Here is a 9,818-nt window from a genome sequence, read left to right as displayed (position 1 = left end):
CCAGCATTGGCAACCACCAAAAAGCCATCCTAGCAACTACACAGCAACATGCTAAAATCTAAAAGCTCAGTACAACTTTTGCATAGACAAACTTATCGGTAGCGCTTTATTTAAAGGTGTCGTAGTTACACGTTACTACATATTATAGTAATAACAGTAAATTATGCATAATTACAAGTAACTAACCCTAACCGTAACTCCATAGTAGTTAATTAATATTACTCAGTACTTATTTGAAGTACAATGTAACTACGCCACCTTAAAATAAAAGTGTAACCAACTTATCATGTCAATTTATATAGTGCTTTTCACAGCAGCTTTACAGAAAATCATGATGTAAATATGTATAATACCTTAATATCTCAATGCCTTGTATAGCTGATCAGAGCTGGGCTAAAACATATTTTACATTTTGCAACAATGCAAGCAATCGAGCAGTTGAGATATAGTAAATGTAGGCTTACAGTATGTGAATAAATGTGTGAATTGAGTTGGACATACTTATAAATCCAACTTTATATATAGAGCTGTGCAATAATACAGTTTACATTTTGCGATGATATAAGCAATCACGCAGCTAAGTTTTGCTGCATTATATAGGCTAGTAGGCCTGTATATTGCTTTACGTGAGTATACTATATGCATGCAGTTAAAGTTCTATGTATTATATATATAACTTTTAATATATTGCTGGGCAATATAGTTTAAATTTTTCGATGATATAACAATCAAATAGTTGAGATTGCTGTTTGTATCCGGGGTAAGGTTGGATATACTTATAGAAGTTGTATCATTCGTTATTAATTATTAATTAATTAATCGATTTGGGTTATTAAAGTGTTATGCGGCAATATTGAGAATTATCATATGAAACCTGAGGTTTTCAACTTGATGTAGTGACTGTGTATCACAGGTAAATGATGCATAAAAATGACAGGGTATCACCCGCCCTAAAGCATTTTAACTGAGGAGGAAAGTCATGGCATAATATGTATACATAACATTGTACATAGCAGATAATATCTTTAGTCCACTTTCCACAGAGTTTACATCATAACCAGTAAGGCTTATGTTTAATTAAGGATGCTTCTTTGTATTACAATGATCATTTGAAATCGCTAATGAACCAAAAAGCAGAGAAAATTATTACTAATTATATTGAAAATTAGACTATAGACTTAAATAACTGAAGGCAATCCCGGGAGAATCCATTCACTTTAACGGTGAAATTGACCAGGAAATCTTTCACACATAAAGACTTCACAAAGGGAATCTGAAAGGTCAGAAAATTGCAGCAGGAGATGTGAAAATCTAACCCGAAACCTCCCAACGTGGCAGTTTTGTGGCAGACGTTCAATGTTTTACAATCCTCAATTGGCGAATAAATAAATGAAGGCTTCTTTTGTTCAAAATTAAATGGTTTTATAACCATATGACTGCCAGATAAGCTGTACAGCACTGCAGTGACAGCACGGTGTGTGTGTGTGTGTGTGTGTGTGTACATTGTGGCAGAGTTTGATGTCTCAGACGCACTCCCAGATGTTGACTATTGCAATATTAAAGTATCTTGTGCAAATGTCACTGAGTGCAGTAAGTGAGCGTGAGAAGAGAGAGTGGGGTGCGTGAGCGAGAGGAAGATGGAGGCAGGTGAGACAGATTAACTACGAGTAGAACAGAATGCTAATGTACTGCTGACTGCATACTGCGCAGTATGCCATGTTCTGCCTATGTGGTAGAAGTAGTATGGTAAGTTTCCAACAAGAATTTAATATTCCCTGATGTGTGTGATTTCTGTGTGGTTGCTTACTGGCCCAAAAGAGCCATAGATTGCAGTGAAGTCTTTAAATAGGTTCACCCTTCACTCTTAAAAAATAATGGGGTTTTTCAGTTTCATGGATGTTAATGGTTCTTCATGGAACAATAGATGCCAACAAAGAACCATTAATTATAAGAGTGTATAGTGACAAAAATATTCAAACAATTTAAGAACCCCTTTTTCATGCATCGAAAAAGTTCCATGGATGTTAAAGGTTCTTAAAGGAACCATAGTTGCCAATTGAGTGTTCAATGTAAATCTATATGATTATTAAAAAATAGAAAATTCTATCATAATTTACTATATGACCCTGTCATTTCAAAACACTTCCAATTCTTTCTTCTGAGAAGCACAAAAGATGATATTTTGAAGAAACTTGAGGGCCAACTTTGGATCCCAAAGACTGTCTTTTGTGTTCCACAGAAGAAATAAATGCATACGGGTTTGGAACGACATAAATGATCGTTTTCAGTTTTTTTCAGGAATCATTGAAATTTGAATGTACTTGTTGAATGGTCTCATTGGGAGATACAAGGATCTGTGGCGCTACCATTAGAGAAAGCATTACGGCTAACTTTGATCATGCATGCCTTGATAACCAATCACAGTACAGCCTCGATGCCATTTAATTTCATTCAGAGTTGTGTGACAGTCAATGAATGTTTGCTGATACCATATAAATGAATGAGAAGTGCTGTAAACTGAATCATACCTGTCGCGCAATTATCCGTGATAAAAGGAGTTTATGTTATTGTGGTTTATTATGTTTAAATGCGGCAGTCATCAATGAGGGGATAGCTTACCTGTCGTTTCGTTTATGATATGATTCAAGTTATGTTTATCTTTTGCTGGTTCCCGCCTCCTCCTTCCCTGAACTTTAAACTTTGCTACATTGGTGTCAAACCCCAGGAGGAAGGAAGGACATGCTGTCAGAGAGCCCTCAGTGCTGAGGGGATCGCGGTGCTGAGGAGATTGGGTTAGCATGAAGGAGCAGTGACCAGCAGTGGCTGCCCGAGGCGGTGGTGCTGGAGCGGTTTTGCAACAGGTGGGACGGTCGCTCGCTTCTGTGCTCCTGGGTCGAGGAGGGGTGGTTGCGGAAGAGTTGCCACCGTTCGCTGGAGCAGACCGATACCCCTTTTCCACCAAGGCAGTTTGAGTGCTGGTTCAGAGTCAGAGCCTAGTTTAAAATCAGTTCTTTGTCTTTCGACACCCAAAGCACCAGCTCTGAACCAGGAAAAGTGGTTCATAAGTAGCACCAATAGATTGCTGGTCTAGAAGTAAGAACCGCTTGCGTCAGGGGCCGGGGGCAGGGTTACCGTGACCAACAAGACAAATGGAAACTTGTGACCGGCATTTTTTAAATAGCAGCTAATCGAGCTAATAGCAGCTTAGCTAAAATCTCCATCTATGCAAATCACGGCATTGGATTCACCGTGTTTGGATGCCGATGTAGGTTCGCAAAGCCATGAGCATCAGTAGTAACGCAACGACTGCCATTGTCGATGGAATGATTGTTCGAGATGCATCGGAGCTGCGGGAGTGTGTGGAGAGCATACTCCTTGTGCTTTTGGATCACTCTCGCAGTGCTTCGATGTCATGCGTCGATCGGTCTGCGAGAAGCCGATGCATCTCGAACTAGCCTGGTGTGTTTGTGTTTGGCGCTGCTGCACTAGCGTTGCTGGCAACATGAGATGTATACAGTGACATAAGACCTGGCTCTGTGGTGGCTCTCTGGCCTGTGGAAAGGCAAACCGGTTCTTAGAAGGCAATAGCTCTGGCTCTGAACTAGCACCCAGTTCATGCTGGTGGAAAAGTGGTAAGCGAGGGAACAGGGAGTCAGAAGAGCCATCGTTGTCTGCCAGGAGGCGGAGGAGTACGGAGCCGTCCACTGAGTAGCGTCCAGTAGCATCGCATGGCTCGCTGACGATCACACGTTGATGTGATTGGTTACAAGGTAGTTTGTGACATCAGAAACACCAGTGATTTCAAACCGCGTTTTTGAGACTGTCTTTGGTTTTAAGGAGAAAATACAGCAATGGTGTTGACTTGGTTTGTCTTAAAGCATATTAAAAACACCACACTAGCCGTGTTTCCATTACCCTTCAAATTGCGCAAATTGAAAATGCGAATTGAAAATACGTCGATTTCGCAAAAACATAAAAAGTTGTTACACTTTCATGAGGTGTTTTTTCAGGCAGTTCGAAAAAGGAATATTTCACAAAACTGCAATGGAAACAGTTTTTTTCACATTTACAGGTCACCTGAAGTAGATGGCACGGTATGTTTGGACAGAAGACGAGACAGAGTCCTTTATTAAACTTAATTAATTACGAGAATACTGGATTCTTAACGACAAAGAAATGCCACAATTTATCAAGACCTTGAATCAGATACGAGGGAGAAACACCCAGAAACACCTCATACGCGGCTGCTCGCGGCTTTAATTGCCAATGCTTGGATAACACGCCTACGTCTCCTTCCATGAAAAATAATGGCGATGGCTGTGATACATGTAAACCTACCAACATCCGTTGCCATAATTTTTGGAATGACTTATTGCGAGAGGAAAAAATTACATTTCAGTTGCATGGTCAATGCAAAAGTTTTGCACAAATCTGTAATGGAAACGTGGCTATATAGACATATACCGGTAAACAACATTAAAAGCTTGATTTTCACCACAGGACTTTAAACTGCTACAGAAAACAGATATTTTTATAGTAGTCTACTTTAATGTTTACCTGGAAGCATCAGACAGTCCTATACCTTCCCCGGGGCTTTGGTCTGGAGATGTTGTTAAAGTAGTGAGGTGTCACAAACAATCAAGCACTTTCACTCTGTGTGCTGCATGGCCCATAGTGCTCATGTTTGGCTTTTTAATAATGAAACACTTTTTTGGACAGGCCAGATGAAAAATTCATACAGAAACTGAAGATTTGCCATGAAATCAAGCCCAACCCTCTTACTGACACCGGTGGGGTCACACTCACTCTCCACTAGCTCAATAATTCAGCAGTGAGAGAAGATACTATAGTAAACCTAAAAGTGTGAGACACTTTAACTTACAACAGCCAGGTCAGACTGAACTGCAGCAGGCTTTCATTCATTTTTGGCACTGATGTGAAGACATTTGTGTGTGCGCACATGTGCTTGTATGCCTGCCTCATTGCAAGAAGCTTCTGAAATAATAAGCGGTGCGTGTTAGCAGTCACCACTAGACCTTGGGTCACAGCCAGAAGGGGCCAATTATAATTGATGGAATCTCTTTGATTTACTGTTCCATTCATATCCATTTGTGTCATGCTCCATATATCACAATTTCCTATGCAAATGATCCGCTTACACATCACTTTGATTAATGACGCGTTGACAGTCGCATTAGGGCCGTTTTACGCGATGCTATCAATGTACAGTATCCTGGTGAGAAGCATTAGGAGTCGCACTGACATCTGGTGTGCTTTACTAGACACTGCAGGAGAGAAATAAGGTGTTGCCTTTGGAGCATTACGTCATGGCACATCGTTAAGATTGTTTTAATAGCCTATACCTTGTTCGGTCCGCTTCTCCTCGTCTTTGTTCTTCACATCACAGCAGGGTTTCTAGCCCAATCAAAAAGTGACACTATAGGCTATATAAATACTCTTTGTTTATATACTGTTTTGGATATTAATTGTCTTTACCTGCTGTGGAGACTGTTGCTCGTTCACAAGCTTGCACGCGCGCAATGAGCTGCCTGAATTGTGAACTGCACTGAATAAGTGCCTAAATTCTTGACACAATATAAGATATTTGCAAGTTTTGCTTCATATCTAGGCTTGTACAAAGGATTGCAGATGACTATCACTTCATCAAGCGCTAGTTTTGTTTTCTGTCTTATTCCTCGTTATGGTGTACGAAACCGTTGCAAACGATTCGGTGCGAGATTGAACTGCCCGAATGAAACAAACTGAATCGCGTTTCAGTCCCGTTTTACCGATTATTATGGCAAGCCAGTTTTTCAGTAGTTAAAATGCTAATTCTCTTGATTTCAGGAATTACATTTCCACTTGTAAAAATGGTAGCCTAATTCCTGATATCAGTGACATCACTCGCTGAAATACGAATTCTTGATAGGCTATCAAGAATTAAATTGCAGGCTATATAGTATAACTATAGGCTAATTATTGATTTCTGTAATTGTTTTTTCACTATAAATATCACCATAGGCTGCCATTCAAATTAAATTGTTGATGTCAAGAATTGATTTCTACTAGTTGAAATTCCGATTTCTCATATCAGAAATATATATATATATATAAATATAGCCTATATATATCAATAATTACTTTGTTAAAAATATAACAGTACAAGAACAGTAATCAGTCTGTTTTAAAATCAGATTTTTGTGAATTTTTTATTACTATAGCCTATAGCTGTAATTATCAAATGATGTAAATAAAACAATTAACTATTTAGAACATTTGCTAGCTATAAAAATTAGCCTTACAAAGACTAGTTAGCTAATCTTATTTCAAAAATACTTCAAATGTATGTTCCACGACAGCTTTTATCAACAAAATACATAATTCACAATTTTGTTTTGGAAATGGCATTTGCTGGTTTAGAAAAATGACAATCATCCTGTGATGTACAGTACAACATATGATGGGACATTGTAGCATTTAGAGATAGCCTCAGTCTCCCCCTCTCCATCACGATGCTTCGGACCAAAGATTGATTATGGACCTGCGAAGGCCCTCTGGACACACTCTTTGGAAGATCCCTCTGGTCACACACTCTCAAAGCTGCAAAGGTGTTCAGAATAAAGGATTAGCGCTGTAGAGTCGCCTGGAACAAATAACATTTCTCGTTTCCTCATTTATTTCACACTCTGCCAAGAGTCACTGGCACACTTTCAAGAGTTGTCCATCTATCTGGGTGTCGGGCCATTGCAGGACATTAGTTCTGCTCTTACACTTTGTACTCCTAACTGTACCTTAAAGGGAACCCGTAAGACTTTCATTCATCTTCGGAACACAAATGAAGATCTTTTTGATGAAATCTGAGAGCTTTCTGCTCCTCCATTGACAGTCTACGCAACTACCACTTTGATGCTTTAAAAAGTTAATATTCGTAAAACTAATCCATATGAATTGAGCAGTTTAGTCCAAAATGTTCTGAAGAGACGATCGCTTTATATGATGAACAGATTGAATTTAGGATTTTATTCGCATATAAATATTGATCATCTCACACATCAGTTGTGGTAACGGAAGCTCAAGCATGTTTCCTTGACTTGCAAGAACCAATGAGGTTCATTCTCGTGTTACGCAGCACGTTTGAGCTTCAGCAAGAACCAATGAGGTTTGTTCTCTTGCGTCAAGCAAGTTCGGTTCACTGATCAATGTTTAAATATGAATAAAAGCCTAAATTCAATCTGTTCATCATATAAAGCGATAATTTCTCTTCAGAAAATTTGGACTAATTAGTTTTACGATCTCTTAATGAACTTTTTGAGGTGTCAAAGTGGTAGTTGCGTAGCTGTCAATGGAGAGACAGAAAGCTCTCAGATGTCATCTAAAAGATCTTCATACGTGTTCTGAAGATGAACGAAAGTCTTACAGGTTTGGAACGACATGAAGGCGAGTAATTAATGACAGAATTTTCATTTTTGGGTCAATTAACCCTTTAACTGTTTTTTTTTTTTTTGAGACACACCGCTCAAAAGATATTGCAATGGATCTGAACAATGAAATGAACACCAATGGCATCATAGCAAAGAAATATCTAAAAATGGCTTTGGAAGGAAAGATATTTTTATATTTGTGCTTTGGATTGTTCTTAATGCACAGCAGTGCATCTCATTTATTCTTATAACAGTGCATTTCATTTCCGCTCTATAATTCTTTTTTTATTACAAAACATTTTTTGGCAGAGACAAAAACATTTAAGTTATCAAGAAACATTTTTTTTTTTAAGAAATCAAAACATGCAAATTAGAACTTTAACATAACATAGACCAAAACTCAAGCCAAAAGACAGACACAGCAAGCTCACCCTTTATACATCAAATCATATCTATTAAAATTTTGCTATCAAAAATGTACATTTGTATAACTAACAGTGCACGTGATCTTATAAGAGCAGATGACTTGTTCTTACTGACAAATTAAACAACAAAAATCTAAACTACATTAAGCAGAAAACCATTAACACTGTGAATAAAAATATAAAGAGCAAGTAAAAAGAAATAAATAAAAAAAATTACTGTTTTAAAGCCCAAAACACATTGACATGACGAACTTGTGCGACAGAAGAAATCAAAATTCAAAGTTACCTAAAACAATAGTGTAAAATCAGTGTGTTCATCATCCCTTAAAAGACAAAGTCAAACTCATTTTCATAACACGGCGTGACGTAACTCTGCTGAAAGATTCTTTGCTGAGCAAAGTCATGCATTTGAACCCCTTGGAGATCCACGTCAGAATGTGCTGAAATTGTTCCACTCTTTTCACAAACAGTTGCACTGTTTCCATCAATGTAAAGCTGATGGAAGCATCGCTTGTGAAAAACAAAGGCATAAACCCCCCCCGACTTACGCATCTCGTGTGCAAAACAGTATTACAGACAATATTATCCTCCATTAACTGATTATTTTGGCAGAATCAAAAGACTAATATGATATTTCAATAAAAACAGTGCCAAACAATCAATCTGACTGTTGAGTTGTTCATACCTGACAGCTTCACACCTCTTAAAAGAAAAGCGTAGTTTATAAAACAATGTTGGAAGTGTTTTACTGGGACTCGACGCCTGTTTGCATCTTAATAAAACCGTCAGCTCAACACGCAGTCGGAATCCTAAATGTTGTTTGGTCGATTTATACAACGCATCCAGCAGAAAGACTCGACACCAAAATGCCTGAATGCTTGTACGTCAAACTACAAGTTGAAAATATTGCAAGACTAGCGGCTGTGAAGATGGTTAATAAAAAAGAGAAATAGGAAGGGATGCCGTCGCCATCTTCCAGCGTGGATGTGATTGTGAAAGCCCTTAAGAATGTGAGGGATTGATTGCTGTCTTGTGAACCTCAGCCCTTTCAGTCGATATATATAAGAGTTGAACAGGCAGTGGACGTTCAGATCCCTCAGCTCAGTAGAAGAGACAAGAGTGTGCGCACTATTAAAGAAGCACAACATTTCAAGTACACCGATAAAGATGACGGCAATATGATTTTGAAAGCCACCGATTCACATATACAAACTTTTTGAAACCAGTAAGGGTTCAGACTACACCATATCAGCCTGATTTTGGCGTTTGACGAAGGGTGTCGTGGTGATTCGTAAACGTAAATTAGCATTAAGCTAAAACACTGCTTCGCATCTGAAATCGCATACTTCCCTACTATATAGTGGGCAAAAAACAGTATGTGACAAAAGAAGTCCGAATTCATAGTATTCAGACTAGAATAGGGAAAAAGTACACGGACGACCTACGACTGAAGTGTGCATATGATGGACTCTTTACTATCCCATGAGGCCACGGGAGAGGATTTGTGAATGGCAGTGAAGCGATCAAACTGATGCTGGTAGGTTACATGATAATGACAACATGGCGAATGTAGTACATCCAGATTTAGCAGTCGTGAAGTAATTACTTATTCAAAATAAGTACCTACTCAAGACAGTATGCGATTTCGGACGCTGACAGCATTTATTTTCGATAGATAAGTGAATTTGTTTACACTCGTTCACTAGCTCCGCCTTCTCTATGACATCAAACGTCGTTAAAGACGGCATGCGATGATTGGTCGAGAAGCAACGTGTAGTCTGCCGTGTTTCTTTTCCACGACACAAGAATTTAGGAGTCAAAATCTGACACAGTGACTATCGTAACAGACAAAAATATTGTGTATTCTAAACCCGGCATAAGTTAGTGATGGTATATAAAGTGATCTCTACACACTTCACGTGATAACTAGCAATAAAAACACACAAGGCAGGAAAAGGTGAATCTCACAGAA

This window comes from Rutilus rutilus (assembly GCF_951802725.1).
Source record: "Rutilus rutilus genome assembly, chromosome: 7".
NCBI lineage: Eukaryota > Metazoa > Chordata > Actinopteri > Cypriniformes > Leuciscidae > Rutilus > Rutilus rutilus.
This window is presented reverse-complemented; position numbering follows the sequence as displayed.